Genomic DNA, 24,774 nt, shown 5'->3' with positions numbered 1-24,774 from the left:
TTGATTTTGAGAGTTTTATTCAGTAACAGGATTGATTGGCTGGAGAAACACAGGCTCAGACAAAACAAAAAACAACAAAAACCCAACAGCTGAAAGCTCTATTTTTGTCAGAATGATGAATTCTTTTCTTAAGTAACTTGTTTTGTTGTCTTTTGTTCCAAGACTACAAACATTATTAGCAGTTCTCCAACTGGCAAGAGTCTGAGATGTTTTGTCTTCACCATTCTGGATTGCTTTTTTGTTTTCTTACACAGTCCAAGAGTCAGAGAAGAGGCAGCTTTGATTTTCCTTCCCTGTATGATCACCCTGCTCTTGCCCACAACTGGATCTTGCCTCTGAAGCAGTGCATATACATCTGCTCCATAGGCTCATGCCTGCTCTGGTAAGAGGTGGGTTGCAGATCCTGATAAGCAAAACTATTGCAAACTACATGAGTTTACATATCTGACACAACCAACATTAACATCCAGCTCCCTGTTGTTTACTTGCTTCCCATAATCGCTGACTTCTCACAGCCAAGCTTCCATACAGCTTTCATGTGGCCACAGTTATTCCTCCTTGCACTGAGAGGTCCCTTTGTATGCTGCTAGGAGAAGGGATTCTGCTTTCTTCTGTGACTTCAGGCAGCTTCTAAGAAACAAAGATTTCCTGACTCCTTTCCAACTAAAGGCAAAGGTCAGAGAACCTAACAATGAAGCACAGTGTTGTAGCTCCATATTTTAGTGCTAAAAAATTTACCCACAAAAGCAAAGAGGACAATTGCTATATAAAATTCTACACACAGTGCCCAAAATAAGTTCTGTCCAAACCATGTGCTTGTAGCCCAAGCAAGGATTTGCACCCACTAAAACAATACTATTATGTATAGATTTTCCCAAAAGACCATTTGTTACTAAGTAAAGGTCCAGTACATCAAAATTGGTACATCTGTGTTTTTTTTTTTGTAAAAACACCCCAAAAAGTACAATATATGTAATATGAATAAAACAGGGCACCTTCCTTGCTGGACTTCACTGCTAATGGTCATGTTCATGCTTTACTCCCATGTTATGACCTGCATCAACCCCTCTGTCATCCCCTTGACCTATCAAAAGCATTACATCACAGAGATGATTTTTTTTTTTACATCATTGCTAGGCCAGTTACCCTCCTTTTTTCACTAATAGGGCTACATCTGATGTACCATCCTACCTCTACAGTACTCCTCCTCATATGCAGGATCCAAAAGGGTACATATAGGAACAGCTTTGCTCTGTTTTTCAGAGCAGTATAATACTGTCCAGAGCACCCAGACCTCACTACGTATTTATGAGCAGCCAATTTTCAAACATTGCCCTCCCCAGGCAAAGAAAACAATCACCAAAAAACACACTGAATATTGTTTCAATACCTGGAGTGGGTCTGAGCTTACAAGCATGGTCTTAGCTGTCCCATACAGAGAATGACAGCTTTTATGCTAATGTCCGCCCTATCTCCTCTTCTCCATTTGGCCCTAAATCTGCACTGGTCAATGTGGTATACCTACGACCCTGTAAATCAATGGCAGGCCCCTTGCCTATTTCACTGGATACAGCCTAGTGGTCTGCCAGATGTAATACCCTGCATTTAGTTATTCTAATTCTTTCTGTAGAAGCTAAGTGTTCCCTGCACAGTTGTATTTTTTGTTTACACACTTTTTTATAAGACTTCCAAATGTATCATTCAGAGGAAACACCAGCAATGTTTAATAGTAACCGTATGATAGTAGTTTATCCTGTACACAAGAAAATGCCTTCTCAGATCACACTCATGGTACATCCCACCATTAGCTTCAGGCAGCAGAGCTACAGAAGCTTAAGGGCAAGGTGCAAGAAAACTAGCACTGGTCAATCACAGGAAAACCCACCCTATTCTGTTTCTTCTGTTCCCCTCACTTGCTGAAAACCAAACTCTTTGAAGCTCTTTGAAACCAAGCTTATACCCCAAAGGCTGCCAGCTAATAACTGTCTCCAATAGCTTCTATCGTGGAAGGCCTCACTCCTTTAGGCTACTCATTGGGATGCAGAAAAGGCTCATGCAAACCTCTAAGGCTTCTTCCATATAAATGAAGCTGAGCCACTTTCTCTGCCCCAGACATTTAGGCACGCTTCATTCTGCATGCTCTGCGATAAGCATGCAACCACTCACACAAGCTCACTATGTCCTGTGCTAACCACAGCAGTTCCCAAACTAGTCAAGCATGGGGTAGAATAAAGACATGCAGAATTGAAATCCAGCTGCTTTTCCTGAATGGCTTCAGTGAAATTAAAACCCTCCATCTACTTGCTGACTTCCTCCATTTAAGACAATTAGTTAAAAAGGCACATGGCTGTAGAAAACAGGTGTGTTGTACTCAGGGGTTAGAGCACGGCAAAAAATATTTACTACGAACTGCCTGCATATGAGGAAAACAGACTGATAGAGTCTGAACTTGCTCGTGCACCAACAGCCAAGAAAGAAGAGTAGGAATGAATGGGGAAACTTTTACGGTTGCTTCTTCAACCACGCAGAAGCAAGAAGAGCCTCTGGCAGGTTGATCAGATGACTTCTCTTTTGACTACTCTCCAAGTAAGGAGAGAGGCAGGAAAGGAAGCGTAAGCCCTACTGCCAGAAGAGCAAAGGCATGCTCTTCTCATGCTCCAGTCCCTGGAGAGCTGCCACCTGACATACAGCACACCATTATTTTTTGTAAGTCCTCCTTCTCCCTGCTCTTGCTCTAGACGGACATTGGCTCATGCTCCAGCCCTCTGTCCCCATGTTCCTTGTGCGGCTCCTCCACACCTCGGTCAAAGCAGCACAGGAAACAAGGACAGCTATATAGCAGTCGTAAAGCACCTAGGACTCCTTCAATGGGACCTAGCAACTGGGAGTCCCTTCTGGGACCACTGCAGAGTGGTGGCGAGGCTGCCTGAAGCACCAAAGAGCCTGCCAAACTCAGCCTCCGCTCCAGCACGGCATTCCTCTGCCCAAGGGAAATCGTTTCCCCTACACTGATTCACTGATGTTCAGCTTACAGTTAAACACTGCCCCCCAACTCCTCGGTGAGCATGCACACATTCACAAGCACATGGTGTGCAGCTGCGGGGAGGAACCCCAGGGCAGGCAGAGCTGTTGATGGCCTGCCACCAGTTGAGAAAGATCCCATCAGAAACGATAAATTGCTTATCTTCAGTGTCAGATGTTCTTCACACCGTCTTAGATGATCAGTCCTATGTCTAAGCCAATCCACTCCCTCTCCATAAAAATCACACAGATCCATAAAGGAAAAAAACTCTGATCGCAACAGACTGTGCTGCTTGGTCCATACAGCACTTTCACCCTTTGCTCCCTTTCTCATGTAAGTGCCAGGAACCACTTGGGTTTCTCTCCTTTTGAGGACAGAGAAAGACAGATGAAGGTTGTTCTTTCTATAGCCTCTGTTTCAGTTTGGGACACAAGAGCCATAGTAGCTGGGACCACCATAGCACTGGGCATGCCTAGCCTGCAAACCTGACTCCTACTGAACAGCAAATACTGCGGACAGACTCCTTCGGTACCCAAATCAACTAGTCCTAAGTTACACTGGCAAGTTCAGTGTAACGCTGCTCCCCAGCTTCACTGAATCCTGTTTTCAAGGTGAGGGTGGTGGCTTTATGTTGTAGGGATTGTTTTGTGCCAAAGCAGAGAACAAAAGAAGTGATGGTAGGAATAGGACAGAAATGCTCAACCTACTTGACTGGTGGAGTCCAAGGACAGTACACTGGCCCACATCCTCACAGCCAAGAGGAGACCTGCTGGTTGAGCACAGATTCTGTCATTTCTGGAAACCACTGAGAAAAAATGAAATAAAAAGCTAGGTCACGGAGACTACTAAATGCCACGAGGCATGAGAAACATATGCAGAAGGGCTCATTAATCACACAATACCCTCATCCCTCCCTGCTATGCCTTCCATTGGGAATCCAAGACAAACACTGGAGGTTTAATCTCTTTTCAAGAAATTACACTAAATCACATGAATCCTTCATTTCTCCATGTTCCAGTTTCTAGGCAGTAAGACTTCAGTATAAATTCTATTCCATGCCAGGTAATCATTTTAAATAGTTTTAAAATGGACCTCCTTGACATCTGATGGTGGGAGGTCTGAGATACTCCACACGACCAAGTCTACTTCTCTGAAGATACTGTGGTATTCCCCCGACTTACATGAGAAGGGCTGCTTCTTTTTGTTGTTGTGTGCTTTGAATGCATTTCCCCTTCTCCAGAAAACATTCCCAGGGTTTTGTGGCACCATGAGAGTAAGCCTTGCATGGGATCTTGTTTGAAGGGAAAACCAAAGTTCTCTCCTACAGAGAACTGAGGAGACTCCACAGCCAGGGTCGTCCCGGAGAAGACCAGCAACACGCTTCCAAGGGAAAGCAGGTGCCAGGAGTTTAGGACTGGTATCACAATTTTCAGCCTTGCTACCCAATAATGTTATGCTAGCACAATACATATCTGCAGGTCTGAGATGTAAAAATAAGGTCCCTACAATTGAATGCTAACGTGAGCTACGGTGAACAATCTAAAAAGGAGGATCCAGCTACATCAGATTTTTGGACAACTGCTCGAAGTGGGAAGTTCCTTAAGTAAGGCCTAATTTTAAGGTAATAAAAACATTTTTTTCTCTTCCTTTTGCCCTTAATGGAGACTCCACACCTAGAAGACCACTGTCCTCAGGAAGCGAATGGCATTGTTGCAGACCAAGAGGAGAAAACAACACTGAAAGGTGCAGACCCCACTGTGAGGACCTGCAGCAACGCCAACTCAACACATCATCTTTCCCTGTCTGCTTGGTCCATTCCTCCTCTGCCACAACTTACTGACCCCTTACTTTTCCCATTTTAAATTTCTGTAGCCTTGCTTATCAGCAACACAGCAAAATGCCCGAGTCTGGAACATCTTTTTAAAAAGCTTTTATTTTTTCTTCCCCTAACCAGAAGGTTTCATTGACAGAGGTTTTATTAGAATCACAGAAACATTCATGTTAAAAAAGACCTTTAAGATCAAGTCCAGACATAAACCCAGCACTGCCAAGTACACCACTAAACTATGCCCATAAGTGCCACATCTACACGACTTTTAAATACCTCCAGCGATGGCGACTCCACTGCTTCCCTGGGCAGCTTGTCCCACTGCTTGATAATCACAGAATCATTGAATAGTTAGGGTTGGAAAGGACCTTAACATCATCTAGTTCCAAACTCCCTGCCATGGGCAGGAATACCTCATCCTAAACCATGCCACCCAAGGCTCTGTCCAACCTGGCCTTGAACACTGCCAGGGATGGAGCATTCACAGCTTCCCTGGGCAACCCATTCCAGTGCCTCACCACCCTTTCGGTAAAGAACTTCTTCCTTATTCTTTCCTTCTTCCCCTGTTTGAGTTTTAACCCCTCACCCCTTGTCCTACCCCCTACAGTCCCTGATGAAGAGTCCCTCCCCAGCATCCCTACAGCCCCCCTTCAGGTACTGGAAAGCTGCTATGAGGTCCCCACACAGCTTTCTCTTCTCCAGGCTGAACAGCCCCAACTTCCTCAGCCTGTCTTCATACGGGAGGTGCTCCAGTCCCCTGATCATCCTCGTGGCCCTCCTCTGGACTTGTTCCAGCAGTTCCATGTCCTTTTTATGATGAGGACACCAGAACTGCACACAATACTCCAGGTGAGGTCTCACAAGAGCACAGGGGCAGGATCACCTCCTTCGACCTGCTGGTCACGCTCCTTTTGATACAGCCCAGGATACGGTTGGCTTTCTGGGCTGCGAGTGCACACTGAAGCTGCCTCATGTTCCTTTTCTCATTGACCAACACCCCCAAGTCCTTCTCCGCAGGCCTGCTGTGAACAAACAGGGAAGGAGGGAAGAGAGCACTAAGCTGGCTGGAGGATGGAGGCAGAGACATTCCCCCTTCCCAGCCATCCCACCCTCCAAACCTCAGGCCACTCTCCTGCCTCGGCCATCACAACTCCCCATATTCCATGGCAGCTTTTGGCATAAAAGGACTCCATTTCTGGAGCCCCCTGTATTAAACAGCTGCAGGTACTGTACACCCACTAACGCTACCATGCTAACCAAGAGCTGGGGGGCTAGCATAGTGTCTTTGGGGCTGACGCTGAATCCTTTCAATGAAGACATTTTTCCTAATACCCAGCCTAAACCTTTCCTGGCGCAACTTGAGGCTGTTTTCTCTGGTCCCATCGGCTGTTATTTTGGAGAAGAGACAGACCTCACCTCACGACAACCTCCTTTCAGGTAGTTGTAGAGAGTGATAAGGGCTCCCCTGAGCCTCCTTTTCTCCAAGCTGATCAACCCCAGTTCCCTCAGCTGCTCCTCATCAGACTTGTTCTCCAGACCCATCACCATCTTTGTTGCCCTTCTCTGCACCTGCTCCAGGCAACTCAGTACCACTCTCATAGCAAGGGGCCCTGAACTGAACACAGTATTTGAGATGCAGCTCACCAGTGCCAAGTACAGAAGAATGATTGCATCCATAGTCCATCTATCAATAGCTATTCTGGTGGAAGTGGATGGATAGTAAATGGCTGCAGAGAGGAGAGGGTGAAACAGGAACCCCGAGATGGAAAACTCCAGAGTCCTCTGCAGAACCCCCATGTGAACCCTCACTTTCAGCTTAAGTTACCAGCTAGAGATGACCGCAGAGCCAAGAGATTTTGTCTAAGCCTAGCACAAATAGGGCTGCCTTACCTGTTGCTCCACAGCAGCAGGTATGATGGCGACACAACAATGCATGTTAATGTGCCACCAGAAAAGCAAGGTGTGTGATGCTCTTAACTCTCACTGCTGCCCGTAAGAAGTGACATCTGATCAAAGGGACATGGAGCAAAGACATAGAAGGGCCTTTCTTTCCCTGCTGGAAATATACTGAATAACCACCTCATGAAGGGTCCTGCAGAAATTCTGCATGCTCACTGCTGATGCCTGCATTGCTAACACTTCTGACTCCTGGTGGCCTGTCCACAAGTATTTCAGACAGGGCAAAGCAAATAGATACCCTTATTTTAGTGACTAGCTCAGTTATCAACACAAGCACGTTGTCTGTTCATCATAAACTTCCTCTGTATCTGCCGACTACAACGGGAGTGGAGGGAGTAAGGGGAGGAAGATACTCTGCATTTATGTTTCCATTAATTCATCAAGAGAAATAGATCACACGTTCATTTATTCTGCGTTCCAGGACACTTCTCCTAGACACTATATATAGTTTCTCAGATACCAGTGTCTCCCTCACCTACATATTCACACTAATCCATATAAAAGTATGAGTCATTACACAAAGTTCCATCCAGAAGAGTAAGCCATTCATCCTTCGTGGGAGGAGGAGGAGAGGGGAAATTAAGAGCTGTTTCCAATTTAATTGGCAGACTTTACATTTTTGTTCTGCTTCCACTGGAAAGTGTGGTGCTAATTTTTCTGCCACAGCTTGCAACCACAGCGAGATCTCGATCTGCTTCATTTATGCCTGCCAGCAGGACCTCTGAAAAAATTAAACAGATTAGAATTGTATGTGCCATGTGCCTCTGGTCAGCGTGCAAGCTCTGTGTGCTGAACTAAATGCTTGTGTTGTTTGGGGGACTCAGATGTTTTAAACCTCCCTGCAACTGTTAAACCAAATTTTCATCAAATAGATGGTAAAATGGCAGAGTTTAAATGGTACACAGTAACTCTCACACCAACTGCTCGAGCCTTGGTGTTACAGCTTGAGAGCACGATACTTTCTGAATTCATTTTAAAAAAGGGAGAGGAGTAAGATGGATTCACTCACGATGCTCTGCAGCATACCCTCTCCTTTTGCTTTCATACAGTAAAGCACATATGCCCCACCCTGTCTTTTTACTGTATCTTCTAGTCAAAAATATGATTTCCTGTATGCAAGCAACTCTTTTTGGGGTAATTTTGAAGTGAGACTGCATTGAAAGTGTCAATTTGGAACAGGTATGTGCTTTAACTCCTACATCACCTCCTCCAACACAGGAGTTTTAATTAAGTGTTGCCCTTTCCAAAGTGACAGAGGACGGCTTGGACTGTCTTCTCTTTTTTACTCTTTGTGTAACTTCAGATTTTTCCCTCAGCTGCTTCTTGGCTTTGCATCACCTTCTCTCTCGTTTCCTAATCCAACGATTCCAGCCTGGCAGCTGCATGCAACGTTTATGACTATTTCAACTCAGCCTCCCTCATCTTGTTCCTTTTTGCAGACAGCCCCTAAATCAGGGTGATCAGTCCTTGCCTCCCAAGCAATTTAGGGCTCATTGCCACAGACTGCATCATCCAAGCGGTGCAAGGGCTCTGCTGGTGAGGGAATGGCTGTGACCCTGCCAGGGTTGAGATGGGTAAAATCCACAGGAGCTGCTGAGCCCCAGGACCACCAGCAAGGCAGCCCCAAGGAAGCACTGAGCAGCAAATCCCCTGCAGAAGGGCTGGCACCTTCTAAATGAGCTGCTCCCAGAGCTCCTGTAGCATTCAAGGAGTGATGCCCAGGATCTATACAAGAATCCTGGCAAGCAGGCTGCGCAGTTACAGAGACCAGCCATCTCAAGTCCAAACCAAACAAAACACAAGAAACAACAGCCAGGAAGTCTTTCTGCAGGAGATGAACTTGAGCCAAAGTGCTATGAGACTTTCGGCACCTTTTCCCAAATTAAATCAGTTTAATTCTGTATGACTTTGCTAATGATTCACACATCTCCCTACATCTTCCTAGGGCATTCTATTTCCCTGCAGCTATTCCTTTTCAAAATGTGTATCGGTCTTTAACGCTTCCATAATGGTTGCCTATCAACACTTTTCAAATTGTCAAACACACAGTCCACAACTACTGTGGGTCCTTTAGTTGCCGTTTCAATTAACAACAAGATACAAGGTGGCACAAACATCAGAAAGACCGCTCTACACCTCTGCTTGATATCCAATAGCTACATTGACAGCTCAACTTGCTCAAGCTCCCCTGGAGCAGAGCATTTGGAGTTCCTATCAACCATGAGCCAATGCCAGATACTCCAGGTAGGGAAAACGCCTTTCTCTTCAGTAAGGAGTAGGTAAACTCTGTCCTGCTCCATAGTGGAAAATAACATAAGCTGAAAAAAGGGTAATCAGAAAGCACTAAAGCTGCACAAACTGCTAACAAAAGAAGGGCATTACATCAATCAGATGTGCTTATAACTAGAGGTCCACTCCCTCCATTCCCATCTCCTCCCCAAGACAGCACGTGCAATTTCATCTTCACCATAAGCAAGACGGCAGTGTAGCTTGCTAGGCTACAGCATTTCATCTGAAACTTAAGGCAATATGAGCTTGCACGCAATAATACATTCAACAAATATCCGAGGCATTAAGCAGCACCTGAACAGTTAAGGAAAATTACGGGCCCTCAAGTGAAGATTTCAAAATTACAAGGAAACAAATCTGTACTTGCAAATGTTAACTATAATCCTCTTGGGGTATGGCTACAGAAGAAAAGCATCTTGTCTAAAGAGAGTGTCTCCTTGCAAATTCCAGGTATCTAAGCCTTCTTTTATTTAGTTTCAAGGCTCACCAACAGTTTGCATTAGATATTTAAACCTTAAAGGCTATGAAACTACTTAATCTCAAAAAATAGTTTTTTAAAGGCAAAAAGTGCGTACTTGCAGCTGATGAGCAACAATGAGGGAAACCTTTTTCTTTTCAAACACAGCTACTCTTTTTGCCTTCTGAAAGTTGTGGAAACTTGTAAAGGTAGAAAAGGCTAAAAAAAAGAAAGGGAAAAAAAGAAACGCAACAGTAGATAATTTTAAACTCTTTGCATACCTAAAAAGGGCATATTAAACCACAACCTTAGTCACAAACCTACAGCAGCAAATCAGTAAGGGCAGAGACGCAGCACTGCAGGCACGACCTGTAGCTGCCGGGCTGTCGGGGAGGCAGCGGGCTGGAGTGCACGACAACACACGCCAAAGGAAGTGGGTGTCATACCTCGCCCCGAGCATCTCCTTCTCTGCCCCACACCCTCCCCTGACCACCTGTAGCAGCCTCAGAGGAAGCAGGCATGCTCCCACATACTTTCCAGCGACGCTGCACCAGCCACAAAGTACGCACACAAGCCATCGGCACATGTGTGAAAGTGTATACATGGAGCACCAGCACCAAGTCTTTCTGCAATGATTAACCTACTCGGCAGGCATACAGGCTTCCCCTTCTCTTTCTCTAATTTAAAGGAAAAACAACAACCCACAGAAAAGTAGTGCAAGGGGCAAGAAGGACCCCTCCATCCCATTTGTGCTGTTTCCCTTCTCCCCCCACACACACACCTACCCACACCTACTCAGTGTTGGAAAAAGGCTGTAAGCAGCATGTTATCACTAGTGTGTCCTGGGTATCAGGAGCTGTGGTTTTGAGATTAAACAACCAGCAAAGAAATTTCACCCTTTTGACCAGAATTTTCCATAACTGATTGAGCACGGGTTAGGAAAATAAATAAAAAGGAGAAAGAAGTGTCTTAAATTTCCTCTAATGGTCAGATGGTTGAGATCAGTTCTCTGTGCTAAGCTAAAATTAGGGCAAAAAGGGCACATACCAAGTGTCCAAGAGAAGGCGCCTGGCTGTGGGGACCATGCTGCTGAGGACACTGGGAGCTGGTGCCCAGGTACCAGGACCTGGCTTGATGACTCTCCCTGCAGGCACCAGAAGGGCACTCCGCCTCCACCTGCTTCAAATACTTTGCTATCGGTATCTTTTCATCTGTCGTAAGCCTTAAAATACATAAAAATAAATGCAATCCCCTCAAAACCAACCCAGCTCCACAGAAAAAGAAGTTTTATCCCCGTAAACCCCAAATGACAAAGCAGCAGGAGGGAACAAGCGGGGCTCGGGGAAGGAAGAGGTGTGGGGTCCCTGCTGTTAAGAAAGCAACTTGCTTTCCTAAGGTCATCTGGAAACTCTTGGGGCACTTTGCATATTCTGCAGCTATGATTTCTCCCTCCTTGAGCCATTTCAGCCTCAGCAGTGAGCCGGGGGAGGTGGCCATGGGTGGGGAAGGAGTTAAAAACAAACACTGAAAAGCTATACGTAAACTGTTTCACCCCCGTGATCATTTCAACTGGTGGTTTCTGTAACTGACTGAGCAGCACACCTGCAGTGCAAGCCACATCAGGAGATACCTCCCTATAAATACCCTGGAGAACCCTCACCCGGCTGCACATCCTCGGGCACTTCTCTGCACAGGAGGATGACACTGGCATCCCACTTCATGGGAATGTCCTAAACTTTACAGCCAGGAAACAAATGGAAGCTGGAGGGATAGAGGGTAAGAAAAGAAAAAATCCTCAGATATAAACACCCTGACTGCAATTTCAGCTTTGCAACAGTCAACACCACCCTCATCTGAATTTCAACAAGGTCTCGGGTACCTGGTCATCTCTCCGTCACTCCACAGTCTCTTAACCAGACAAACAAAGTGGCTGTGCCAGATGTTAGACCAAGTACAGCCATAAATCCTGCAGCCTCCTCTGCCCCATTCAGGTGATCTGAAATCTGAAGTGCTAACCCAGCAGTGAGGTTATGCCCTGAACACTGCATGTCCCTGTGAATGGTAGGTACCCATCTCCAGCACCAGCTCAGCACACAAGGTCTGTCACTCTCACTGAAGGTCAGACATCCTACAGGGTTGGGGAGAGTGGAGTGGGGTTTGGCAGCCTATGGCTTTGCCAACCAGCACCCATTAGCAGCTCCCTCTCCATTGAGCACAGAAGACCCAGGGGCACAGCCACCTGGCACCACCAACGACATGGAGCTGTAGCGGGCAGCGGAACAGCCTCCACTGGCTCAAGATATCGTAGGGAGGTAGAGGTTTGGATTTTGGAAACCAAAGGAGTAACATCATAATATGCTAATCTTACAGTGAGAGTTTCTGAGGCTATTCAGGTATAGCTTTGGGGCCCCTCCATACATGATCCCACATGGTTCATTTTTTTTGCTCGAAATCACACCCAGGAGCAGCACGTGTACGAGCTGGCTCCTGGACACCTTTCAACCAAAAGCAGGTGAAAGCTCGGCTCACACTTGAGCCAACTGAGAAGCAGATATACCCAAGAAATTTTGAAATTCCAGCCCAGCATTACTGCTGAGAAGTAAAGCTCAGCAGCTGCAACTGAGGCCAAATCAGAAACATGTAATTTTTGAAACAGCTGAAATCAGTCTAAAGAGGCAAGTGCATTAATTAACACTGCTGATGCTGGGAAATGTGCAGGTAATCACAATGAGCAAGTCTCAAAGGCTGGTGTTCAAATAAGCATCCCCAGTATGGCTGTTTGTCCAAAGCTTAACCAAACTATTCAAACTTGCTGGTCTGCAAAGTCAGACTGCAAGGAAAAACCTTTCAGAAGACGTAATTCTTGACACTAGAATGTGGCTACCAGGACACAGACTGGAATTAGATCCTAGGAATGGGGAAATGGATCTTCCCCTACATTTTCCTCAAGACCAAATCGTATTTTCTATTCTGACAACAGCAGAGCACAACAGACTTCTGCTATGACCCCGTTACAGGGCAGCAGGAGGTGACCATGGGCTGCCTGCAGACTGTACAGCCAAAGGCTATTCTTTCCCATCCACTGGCTTTTGTATTGCTTGTTTATAGAACTGTGGCACTGAGGACACTCTAAAACCATCTACACCACAGGATAATCGCACACAGGGACAACGACTTCACTGCAAGGGACAAACTGAAGTTGTAGGAGAAGACGACGGGTGCCTGTGGAAGAAGGAAAGCATCAAACCAAGCAGAAACCCCTTTTGGTACCCATGTTTACCACCTCACCCTACCCCTGTGCACACACACCCTCCCCACAGCACTCAAGTCTTTCCTGCACTTTGAATTCCTTTGCTGCTGAGCACGGCAGTCAGCCCTTTCATGTTATGTTAGAGCAGACTGCAAAGACTTTGGTCCTGTAAAGTTCCCTGTGACATAACTGACCTCCTCACTCTCTATGCTACTCCAGTTTCCATAAGAAAGAAAAAAGTACTTAAATTCTCAAGCGATTCAAACAAGTACTGTGTTCACCTTCAGAAACGACTGGCATCACTTTGAGATCAAAATATCTACCCGATTGCTATAGGAAGGCTTTATAGCTTCAAGCTCTTTACAGATAAAACTTCAACAGCACAATCATTTATTTTTGTCCAACAAAAAAAATTGTGGAAAGCACCAGAAATATTTGCAGCAGGCCACTAATGCCAATTCCAGCTTTCCTTGCAAGCTATTTTCACTACATTAGTCTTGATAGCATCACAATTTGTAGAGGTACGGAACAATATAAATTAACAAAGTCATGGCAGCCTAGGGAGGAAGGGAGGGAAGGAAATAAGGAGGCAATATTTATCTGCCGAAAGTAGGAGTTGCAAAGAAAAACAAGCATTACACTGACTAATACACAGGTTGGTGTATAACAACTTGCACATTACATTTGCAGCCTTGTGTTCTGCTTTAATAACTGGGGCTAGACAAAGCAGCTGGACTGTAGCTGTACCATGATGCATGCCAGACCTTACTTGCTTTGATCTTACGGAATGGTAAAAATTTTGGAGAGAAAGTTTGGAGATTACTTGAATGATGCTCACAGCTTTTTAAGCTTGGAATTTGGTCATTACTGCATTAAGCATTACTCACTTTCTGAACAAAGTGGAAAGTTAACACAAATTGGCAGATGACTAACTGTCCAAGAAACAGATCACTGAATGAATCACTGGCTCTACTTTCAGTCTAATAATAAGGCAAACGAAGAGGAACAAGAAGGGGAAAAAGACCAACATAAAATTTCGTCGCAGAGTGCTTACATTTGCACTGCCCGTGAACTTCCAGCTACAACAAACTACGCAACGCTTTTACAATTTACCATGAGTTTTACACTGGGCTTAGCTCACTGACATGCCTCACCATTACTTCACACCATCAATTAATCTGGATTTCTGTAAAAAGAATTCTGCACCACAGCTCCCCTCAGTACACATTTAATAACAGCTACAGGAATAAATGAGGGGATTGGAAATGCAGTTAAATAGCTGAGTAGAGTCAGAAGCATTTGGCAGGTTACGGGTTCAACGCACAGAAGTACCTCAGGCACAGCAGATACCTGAAGTTGATGTGAAGCAGAATTTAGGTTTCTCAGCTTGAGAGCAGGACCTAATGAAAAACCTGCAGACACTCTGATTTCTGCTAGTCAAATTCTAGCCAAAAGTTTGCCCAATATACATGGCCAGCACTCAGCTTTGCATAAGATCACCAGCCATGCTACTCAGGAACACAGGATAACGGTGGCAGCGCTATCCCTCCTTCCAAACAACAGCCAACTGCCTCCAGCAGCCACAAAGGGTGAAGCTACGCATGACTGCTCAAAGTGATGTGTGTTTGCCCCTTTGCAAAGGCCCTGTGTCCCCAGTGCTCCCATATCTACCCTGCCTTAGCCCTGCTACTCTTCAGACCCCTGGTCTTACTCTTCCAATTGTCTAGAAAATTAGCCCGGGCTAAGAAAACGGTAGACTGACGTGTGCTAGGTTGGACAGCCGAATCAGCTCAGCAAAGTCTAACAAGCGCACAGCCAAGCAGGACCTCCTGTGTTCACCCGGCACCAGCCCCTCTAGTTACAACAGGTTAGACTCCATCCTTCACCTAAGCAAAGGCAAGCTGCTCTGAAACGCACTGAACCCATTACTCAACAGCTCTAAGCACACATGCTTGCCATCATCCCCAGAGTGATAAAAGATGGGAAGGAAAACCTGAGAGTCTAGGATCACAGCCGCCTGGCTCAAAAAAACTCTCCACAATCAGGTCATCTCAGCTATAACTTAGGTTTAAAACTCTAAATACGCAAGAGCTCATCACAGCTGGGAGACAGGTGACACACCAGGTCACATCAGGCCAGGAACAACCAGAATGGTTGTTATTTGAATGTTTGCAAAAGAGAGCACTTTTGCATTTTGCTAATGTAGAAGACTTGCTTGATTGAGTTCTGTTTTCCTCTAACGTTTCTTTCAATTGTCTGTTGCAAACCCAAGCCAAAATTAAAGGGCTCGAACCTCTCATTCCCTGGCAGCAATCTCTTATGATCAAGCTGCAGGTTAGGCTGGGCACAGGTTGATTTGGTTTTAAGTAGTACCACCACACTGCAAAAGCAAAACGAGAGTGACCTTCAGGGGATGGGGAAAGATGCGGTGATGGTCATTTGCCCCTTAAGGCTAGGTGTCCCATGGCCAGCTCTAGGTCTTTAAACAAATTTTGGTTTAATTTGATTCGTTACCCAGGTTCTTGCCAGACCCTGCAGTAAACTCAACCAGCAGAAAACTAACCCTGTGCATACAATGAACAACCTGCTGCCAATTTAGCTCTCAGGACCGGCCCACTGTGAGATGACACAGGTGCCATGGGAAGTACAAGGCAAGGAGAGGAGATGATACAGAGCTGAATGAATCACAAGCTCAAAATTCAGTAGCAACAGTGTCTGTTGTTCTTCACAAGTCCAGCCCTTGGTGACTTCGGACAACAAGTCCCATTTCCAAGTCAGCAGAGTTCACAACATGGATGAGATTTAGATGCATTATTCATTCGTCATGACCCAACCTCAGAACACTTCTAATGGCAATTATCTTCTGAAGACAAGCTGAACTCAGAGCACTGAACCTGTGTCCTCTTGAACTCTGAATAACCACTGACACCCTATTTTGCAGTCCATGCCGATTATTATTTGTGAGCTTCAGTAAGAACTGTCCATAAATGAATCCCTTAAGTTGGAAATTGGCCTTTTACTGCTACACAGATCTGAAAATAGTAAAATCTCTCTTATTGTTGCCATGTAACAAACAACTGGATTTTCACATATTTCAAAGTTATATCTCCACAGGCTTCTACGCCTCTATTTTTAGTCCGCCTCTCCCAGTAAGAAACTACAAGACAAAGATTCTCCATCATGGTCTGGTTATACAAGAAACTAACACCACATCCACAGTATTTCAGCACAGTCCAAATTAACTACATAAATATATTTAAATGTTTAGTGGTAAAAGATGCCCGCTGACACAGAGGGAGCTGGGATCTCTCTAGATTTACTGACAATCTGCCCCAGAGTAATTTCGTAAAAAGCACACTCTGCTTTTAAAATAGAATAATAAGCAAAGAACGATCACATCCTCATAAGGAATAGCTTACCAGTATAAATATTGCAACAACAAAGAAAGTAAACACAGAGGTTTCATAAATGTTGGAATTTTCAGTCTTAACAGGGAAGAAAAGCCTAGCTCTGCCTCATTTATAGTCTTTAAATCTTTTAACACAGGCAACTTGAAAGCAGGCAGCAACACTATATATTAATGAAGCAGATCAGGAGACACTGATTGGACTACTATTAAAAGTGGAATACCTCACACAAAAGAATTAGAATTTTATATACTCCTATTTGGTATAGAAGGGCATGCCCTGCTTATATGAAAACAAACTAACATCATGTTCTACAGTGTACAGTTTAAAAAAGGCATAGTATGAGATAGGGGTTGCTTCACTGCCCTGACCACAGGGCAATGAACACAGTCTTTACATTCAGCTGCATAGGTAAACAGCTAAAAGGATGACAGCATATTTGAAATCTATTACTTAAAAAAAAAAAAAAAAAAAAAAAAGAGAGAGAGAAAGAGAAGAGTTTAATAGATCACTTTCTGATTTGTCTTTTTGTCAGTATCACTTTCAGTACTGGAAGATGTGCATTTCCTCCTAGGTACTGACAGACACATCCTGCAGTTGTCATTTATTCTCCAACTCCTATTTTCTGTTTACTTTCCTTTATGTATCCTGTGACCCCAACTCAGACAGCAATACAGGTCACTCGGCAATCTTACTGTCCTCTCTTTAGCAAAGTGGAAGAACAGCAGCTCAGCAAGATGAGGTAGTGTGCCAAGTCTTCCCCCACTTGACATAAATAGAGTATACTTTCCAGATGCTCATCTTACACACTGAAACTGAACATCAGCAGTACTCACTGCCGTGAAACACCAAACACTGAGGAGACAGCAGAGGGGAAGATTTTAGCACCGCCAGCAGTGGTACAATTAGGGGTTTTTGGAGGGTATGAGTCCTTTCACTGTTGCAAAGCAAATCACTAAAGCTTCCATAAATTTTGCTGTGTGCTTTTTTTTTTACTTTTTTTTAAATAAAAAGCTCGAAGTAATATTTTCCAACCTTTCACTAAGAGTAGGGGCCAAACCCACATGTTTTAAAGGTCTTCCACAGTTTTATCATTAGAAGTAGAAACCCCACTGATACTGATGAGTCATTTGTATTGGCGGAAACCAAGAACACCCATTTTCTTCATGAGTTGCAAAGATCTCAATGTGGTTTTCTATTCATTACTGGTAGAAGTAGTTGACTAAAACCAAAACAAGCGACAAGAACTCACCTTACTGCTATTAAAGCCGGGTTTATACCAGCTGATTTTGTTTATCACGCTTTTAGAGACTGCTTATTTTTCGCTCCATTTCACAAAAAGAAAAATACGCAAAAGGCGACTTCGAATCTAAAAGCTGTGACAGTAAATCCAGAACTGCAGATGGATAATTCACACCGCTTTTGCAAAGTCTTTTGTGATCAACTAAGAAAGTAAAAACAAAGGAGGGAAGAAAACAAACAAACCACAAGAAGATCAGTTAAAAATCATCAGTCAGCAGAATCTATTGTTGTAGGATCCTTATGAGTAATCAGAACAGAATCTGTAAATAAAGCAGCAGTTGTACAACAGTGCAAGTTTTCATCTTCATGCAAATGAAGACATCCTTTCATGCTAATGGCCAGCAATATTGCCACACAGGAGATAAAAAACAGACCAAAGAAACTGCAAAATTCTGAGAATTAAAGATAGCTAAAACTAGGTTGTTAATCGGAATGCCTTGCTGGCTTTAAAGATTTCTGCCATAAAAAGGGGCGGAGGGTAGAAGACTGTACAGCTAGCAATCGTCAAGGGAAGATACAATTCATACACTGGACATGGCATACCCAAATTGGGAACAGTGCTCAGGGGAATTCTTTTTTTTTTTTTTTTTTTTTTTGTAACATCCCATTCACAAAAAAATAAAGCAAGGAACAAACTAAACCCCAGAGGTTTGTTCCTGCTGAATACTCACAGCATCTAGATGCACTTCAAGCGCAACCTCTGCAGTGGTGCAATGAATTTCTACTTCGCACTCTTCGCCTAGCAGAACAGCAGCCTGGCAAAATGACAGTGTATTTTGATATTACTGGGGAAGGAAACCACAGCAAAGCAGTGACCAAAGAACTGAAAATAACCTTTGAACAACAGCTCGGCACTGATGGTCTCTCTGCCTGCGCCTCCTATTGTGGATAGTTTATTGCAAGGGTAGCTCCAAGCTGCACCAGACACGTGAGTCAGCAAGAGCAGCTTGTAGGAAACTGCTGACATGTTCAATTGCTCTCACATACACTGAACACACCTACCCACTAAATAAAAAACATGCTGCATGCAAATTGGGGTAAAGCAACACCTCCACACCTACAGTTCCTGTTTTCCCAGTTCAGGTTTAGGTTTTAAAGCGATCGCTAATAATGAAAAGAGAAAACCTCAGTGGATGTCAGCTATAATAGTACCGATGATTAAGTCTCAGGGGTCATTTTGTTTATTTGAATAGACGTAACTGCTTTTCCCCTTCTCAAAAAACAAAATTGCTGTTCGACAGCCCAGAAGTCCTGCACGGAGACAAGCAATAAACAGTTCCTGTTTTTCTTGGTGGGGAGACTCCTTTTGAACCTATGCACCAAAACCCATTTACCCATCACAGCCCAGATGAGTGTTTTCAAAGCTCAGGAACAAAAAAACAAACAAAAAAAAGAAATAAGCTCCCAGCTTCCATTTAAACTCCTACTAGGGGTAAACTGGAAATTCCCAGGGTTTTAATTCCTAACAGCTTTTCAAGCATCTGTTCAGTTGACACAAAAGCAGAGAAAGTTGTATGCAAATTATAGGTCTCCGGAATAAATCTGGGAGGATCCAACCCTTTCAGGTCACGTTTCATATTAAAAAGAAGAAAACGGCGTACCTCAGGTCCCAGTGCCTCTTGACCACCACCTCCTCCTGCTTCTCCTCTTTGAGACATTCAATCTAAAGTGTCCCAGTGTGCTCTGAGGGCAGGTCTGCATGATTAGGTTGTAAACAGCCAAGGGGGAGCAAAGGCAGAGTAGATCAGGAAGGGGTGAGGGGTTATACATGAAGAGGCTGCACACCTGGCAGCCCCCTCAACCACCCAGGAGCTGCAGTTCAGCCCCCGCAACATTAGGAGCCTCTGGAAGCAACCCGTTTCACACTAAAAAGGGACACATCTATCGATCCACCGAGATGCCAGTGCAGCACAGCTGGTGTTCTTCAGCTTGTTGCTGTGGCTCCTTCTGCATAAAGATTAAGACAATCAAGCAGAAGAGTTTCCGAGACCGATTTTTGACAGGTCAAAGTTACTGCCGTACACGTAAACTTTCAGCATGAAGGTTCTCCCAAACATATTCCCCAGTTCCTTTTTATTTACCTGTTCTGAACATACAGCTGCTCTTCAATCAATACTATTAGTTCTAGTAACTCAGGGGCCTCAAGTCCATCACAGCTAGGGAGGGATTTGTATACATTCCACTACCCACCTGCTCTAAAATTGTAATCACAGTCAAAGAGTAACACAGTAACCAGTGCTCTTTTCAATCCACTACAAAGACATTCCTGCCTAACTAAAAAAGCAAAATGAACACATTGCAACTCAGCTGGCTATATTCATGCATTTTACATCTTCTTGATACAAGCGCCAAAATGGATGCGTAATATTCAGGCAGCTGCCAAGGTTAGTATCTTTTGACTGAACTTAAAGGAAGGATGACCATTTATTGCAAAAAGCTGAATAAGCAGTTTGAGCACTATTCTGGAAGACCTCAGGGAGTTACTGGGGGTAGAAAACTACTGCCCACTCAGCTACTACAGCAAAATCATTTAAGCCACTACTCAAATATCAGTAAAGAACTGAAATACCAGAAAGACTCTCTTCCACATTCTCCTCAAATGCCCGTAGTCAGGAGAAACACTGGAAGCAGCAAGACTAACTCTGATTTTATGAAAACTGTAAATTTAAATCCTGATTTTCTTCCACACATTAATGGAATGATTGGTACATTTCCCCTAAGAGTTTAACTCAGAAACAACTAATATAAGACCATTATACCCAAAATGAGCCGAGCTGAAAATTCAGACCCAGAGGTGAAAGACAGAAGTGTGCATGCCTGCAAATGTAAGTCAGGATCTGCTAAACACTACAGGTATGTTCATGCAACTTGTAAACTACGAAGCCATTCAGATGACATTCCTTTGATTAAAAAGGCATGCACATTTTGATTTGAATATATAAACCATGTTCATACCACCTAAATTAAAATCACAAAAGACTGTTCACATCACACAGAAAATGCTATTCAATTTACACCAAGTTTATTACATAAAAATGTCATTACTACTGAAACGATTACTTCGCATATATTAATGTTACACATCTCATTTTTCTGCTTAGTGCCATTAATGTCTTTTAGCTACGTTCTAAGAGGTCTCCTCTTTATCTGTGCACATGTGAATTCCTACCCAAAAAGAATGTCACAGGCACACAATAAGAAGACATCTTTTTTATTATTATTTTTGGATTTAATGAAAAAAAAATGCAATTGATTTTTTTTTTTTAATGGCTGGTGGTATTTTTAGAGAAAAAAATTGAGGAAAATGACTAATCAGCAATCATGCCGCAGCCTATTAAGAAAAAATTGCTATTGCACATCAGAACAGAAAATCAAGCAATGAAACTTAAAATAAGGAAGGGCAAGCAACTTCTGTTACATATTCCACGCTACACATCATGTAAGGAGAGTTTTATTCTCAGCTCTCTTTGTTGTTAATTATGCACATGCAGAAGGAGATACACTACGTACAGTACGGCAATTTTATTAAACTCATTCATTTCAACGAGCCTCTGAGGGCTTCTACAATGTCAAAGATTTACCAGAGTCTCCTCGTATCAGAAGCATCACACCTATAACACTGCCTGTTCATTGGGATTTGGATGGTTGTTCTCAGCTGGCAATTCAAATGCCATCTCTTAACTTTCCTTCACATTCAGCGCAGAAGAGTAAACAGCTGATGTTTTCTTGCTGCAAAATGAACGATAGAAAGCAAAGAAGGAAGGCGAGGAAGAGGTCCCACCTACATCACCAGCGCATCCTGCCAGCATGCACGACATCAATACCAAGAGATACTCCAGATGCACCTCAGGGTCAGAAAAGGACTAGAAATACCTGTCCTAGCACTGTTTCCCTGCATAGGATACCTGGGCATAAACAATTGCTGATGATTAACCAGTTGGGATCCATCAGCACGTGCATCAATTGTGTATCTGCCCTGTGCAGCTTTCCCATCCAATCTTTGCAATTGTAGAAGTTTTCAGAAATTTTAGTTGTTTAACCTGCAAATTACATAGAAGAGTTGCCCAGCTATGCACACTCTGCTTCTGCACGGCATTTCTGTAAAAGATCTCTTAAATATCCTGACAATCTCTAAAATCATTAGGGACCTTTCTTGCCTTGTGCTTGACAGCACAGTGCACTGGCACACATCTGTTCGAACGGCTCATCCAGTGTTCAGGGAGCAAACTAGCAGGAAAACTAGACCCATGCTCCTGCTTCTCCAATCCTCTACTTTTCCAATTAGTCACGGCTTCCCTCCATTCCTTGCTGAGACCTTCAGAACAGCCTTTGAAGCTGGAGGGTCAAATGTGAGAAACGATGCTGAAAGCACAGGTTCGACACACTGCAGGGGAAGTACAACGCCGATCCATTTTGCTGCACAAGCGCCCAGATCCCGGTGACGGGGGGGCGGGCGGGCAGATACAAAAGGCAACACAGGCTTTTAAAAGAACGCGCCCACATCTGAAGTGGAATCTTATTTCTATCTGTCAGATGTAAAGGCACCTAGAACGCCGGTGTAAGGCTGGTGCGAGGCTGTTGCTACAACAGCCACATAGACAACAGCTTAACACACAACCTTATCGCTTTATTCCATTCATCTCATCAAACACAATTATCTCAAATTTCAGTATTTACATACCTGAAGAAGTCAATTTACCTAAGCACCACCACCCTCTTCAAACTGCAGAGCATTCCACCATCTACAGCACAATCTCGGACAACTCCCTGGCTGAAAAACATCGACTTGTCTCTAGCTCGAGCCCCAGAATACCAAATTAAAATATGCACAAGTTTAGCTACAGTTCCAAAGTCTTTAAAAATGGGCTTTCGTCGCGAAAACACAGACACGGCTTCAACTAGAGCAAACAGCAACACAGTAATTTGCCCATCTTTCTCCAACAGCCTAAAGAGTATTTCTAGTAAGAGGACATCTCTGCCTTGCGTTTGTTAATAATGAAACCCGGGGTTTACTCCGGAGCTGCCGGGGCTCCAGCGAGCAGGGCGCAACGATCTCACGGTAACCGAAGCGTTTTAAGCAAGACACCCCGCCGCATTACAAAAATAGCCCGCTCCACAAAAGGAGAGGCACGATTTCACACTTAGCGTCTTTCATGACAGCCAGCGCCTTCGCGGCGCGCTGCCTTGCCTACACGCTACGTTTTAACGATCCAAGAAACTGTTATGGGAGTTCGCATCTCGCTCCGAACCCATAAAATCCGGGCTGGGGGGGGACACAGCGGGTGGGGGGCACACGCACACACACACCACGGTGCACGCCCGGGGGTGCGACGGGACGCGGTGCCCGCCTGCCCCGAGCCGCTGCAGGTGGCGGCGGGGCCGGAGGAAGGCGGCAGTGGCGCCGGGACGGCCCTTTAGCGGAGGGGCTGCCCCGGGGCTCCCGGCCCGCCCGGCGGCGCGGAACGTACGCGGACACACGCGCGCCGGGGCGCCTGCCGTGCGCTCGCCGTTACGCAACGCGTGCGTTTCGCACTTGAAGGAATAAGCAGCGAGCGCTCCTCCGGCACAGCCCGCGGCTGCCCCGGGGCTGGGTGCAGCCCCCGCCTAACAGCTGCTCGGGGAGGAGGAGGAAAGCCACGCTGCCTCCCCACACTCCCGGCCAGCCTCCCCCAAAACTTCGACCCCCCCCCACCACCACCCCTTCCCCTCCGCCTTCCCCCTTCCCTTCCCCGGCGGGGCTGCCGAGCCGCGGAACAGGCGCACTCACCTCGCCTCCGCGCAACTTTCGGGGGTCGCCCCTCTCGCTGCAGCCTTGGGAAGGGGAAAAGGGGGGGGGGGGGATCGTGAGGCGGGGTGGAGCGGGCCCGGGTTGTGGGGGTAAAAGGCTGTTACGGCTGAGGAGGTTTGGGGAGGGGGGGGTTTGCTCTTGTTGTTGCTGCTGCTGTTGTTTCGGAAATTCTTATTAGTATTTCTCTGCGGTCAGAAACCTGCACCCTCCCCCCCCCCCAAATGAAAGAGAAAAAAAATCCCGACCCAGACGCTCATCACATGGCGATTGCTTTGAACCAGCTGCTTCCAGAGCCAAAGTCTTGCGGAGAAAAATAAAGGGGGAAGGGAGGGAGGGAGGGAGAGGGCTGGCAGGGGGGCCGGAGGAGGAGAGAAAGCCGCAGCAGAGGGAGGGAGGGTGGGAGGGAGGGAGTCGGGGGAGGGGGGGAGCGGCACGGCGGCGGTTGTGTCGCTGCCGGAGCGGCACCGGGGCCGGCGGCAGCCCGGCGGAGGAGGAGCGGTGGGAGGCGGCGCTGCTGCTGCTGCCCGGCGCTGCTGCCCGCTCTGCCGCCCGCCGCCGCCCCTCAATCGCTACATTGTTGACATTCGCAGGCTGACATCATCCTCCCCGCCCCGCCGCCCGCTCCATTCACAACAGCGCTACGCCAACGGCGCAGCACCCGCTCCCTCGGCGGACCCGGACGCTACGCACAGAGAGCGGCGTACGGCCGCTCCGCCAATAGCGGCGCCGCTCGCGCTGCCCCCCGCCCCGCCCCTCTGGCCGAGGCTGGAGGGGGGGAGGCGGTGGAACGGCCCGGAGGCGCATGCGCGGAGCGGGCTGTCTGCCCCCTGCTGTGCGGGTGGGGGGGCGGTGTGCGCTGTGTGTACGCTCGTGGCGCCGGGCCCCGCGCTGGGCGCTCTGGGAGCCGTAGTTCCGCCGCGGAGAGCCGCTGAGGCGGCGGCATGGCGCGGGGGTGACCCGCGCGGGCTCGTCGTGGTGGCCACGGCCACAGGGGCGGCGGGGGGTGCTGTGGTGGCGGGCACCTCCCCGGGAGAAGGCCGGGACCCGCCACCCCGGCCGGGCTTGGCCGTGAACAAGAGCGTGAAGGGCATGGTGAAAAATGCCCCCCGTGTCACACCTCGCTGCCGGGGCGGCCTGGGTGTTGATGGTCGTGGTGGTATTTCATGCGCTCCGCCCCAAAGAGAAACCTCATCCTACTTACAATGCTGACCGCAAGCGTCCAGCAGTCATGAGTCAGCCCTGCCGAACGTCACAGGAATAAATAAGTGCTCCGGAGCCTGAAAACAAAAACAAAATCCCGGCAAGCATTCCCAGCGCCAGAGGGTGGGCCATGCTGTGCCTCGTCCCGACGAGTGAAAGGTGCGCGTTTACCGGCCCTTGCCCACCCAGAGGCCTGCCGCCCTGGTGCCTTTTGCCAAGTAGAAAGCTGTGATTCCAGAAAACCATCGTGGTGCTCTCAGGGCTTCCGAGCA

At 46.1% G+C, this 24,774-nt stretch overlaps 1 protein-coding gene across 4 annotated transcripts in view; it reads right to left on the bottom strand.

Moving 5' to 3' along the window:
* Positions 1–23,892, bottom strand: part of BACH2 (BTB domain and CNC homolog 2) — a 188,567-nt gene extending 164,675 nt beyond the window's left edge. For 2 of the 4 annotated variants that reach the window (XM_065681224.1, XM_065681225.1), the window contains exon 1: positions 23,282–23,892. The gene's annotated coding sequence lies outside the window, so the exon portion shown is untranslated. The remainder of the gene's footprint in view (positions 1–23,281) is intronic. The other 2 variants (XM_065681226.1, XM_065681227.1) reach the window with 2 other exon arrangements.
* Positions 23,893–24,774: the final 882 nt, after the last annotated feature.

The sequence above is a fragment of the Lathamus discolor genome, chromosome 5 (genome assembly GCF_037157495.1).
Source record: "Lathamus discolor isolate bLatDis1 chromosome 5, bLatDis1.hap1, whole genome shotgun sequence".
Classification (NCBI taxonomy): domain Eukaryota; kingdom Metazoa; phylum Chordata; class Aves; order Psittaciformes; family Psittacidae; genus Lathamus; species Lathamus discolor.
This window is presented reverse-complemented; position numbering and strand designations above follow the sequence as displayed.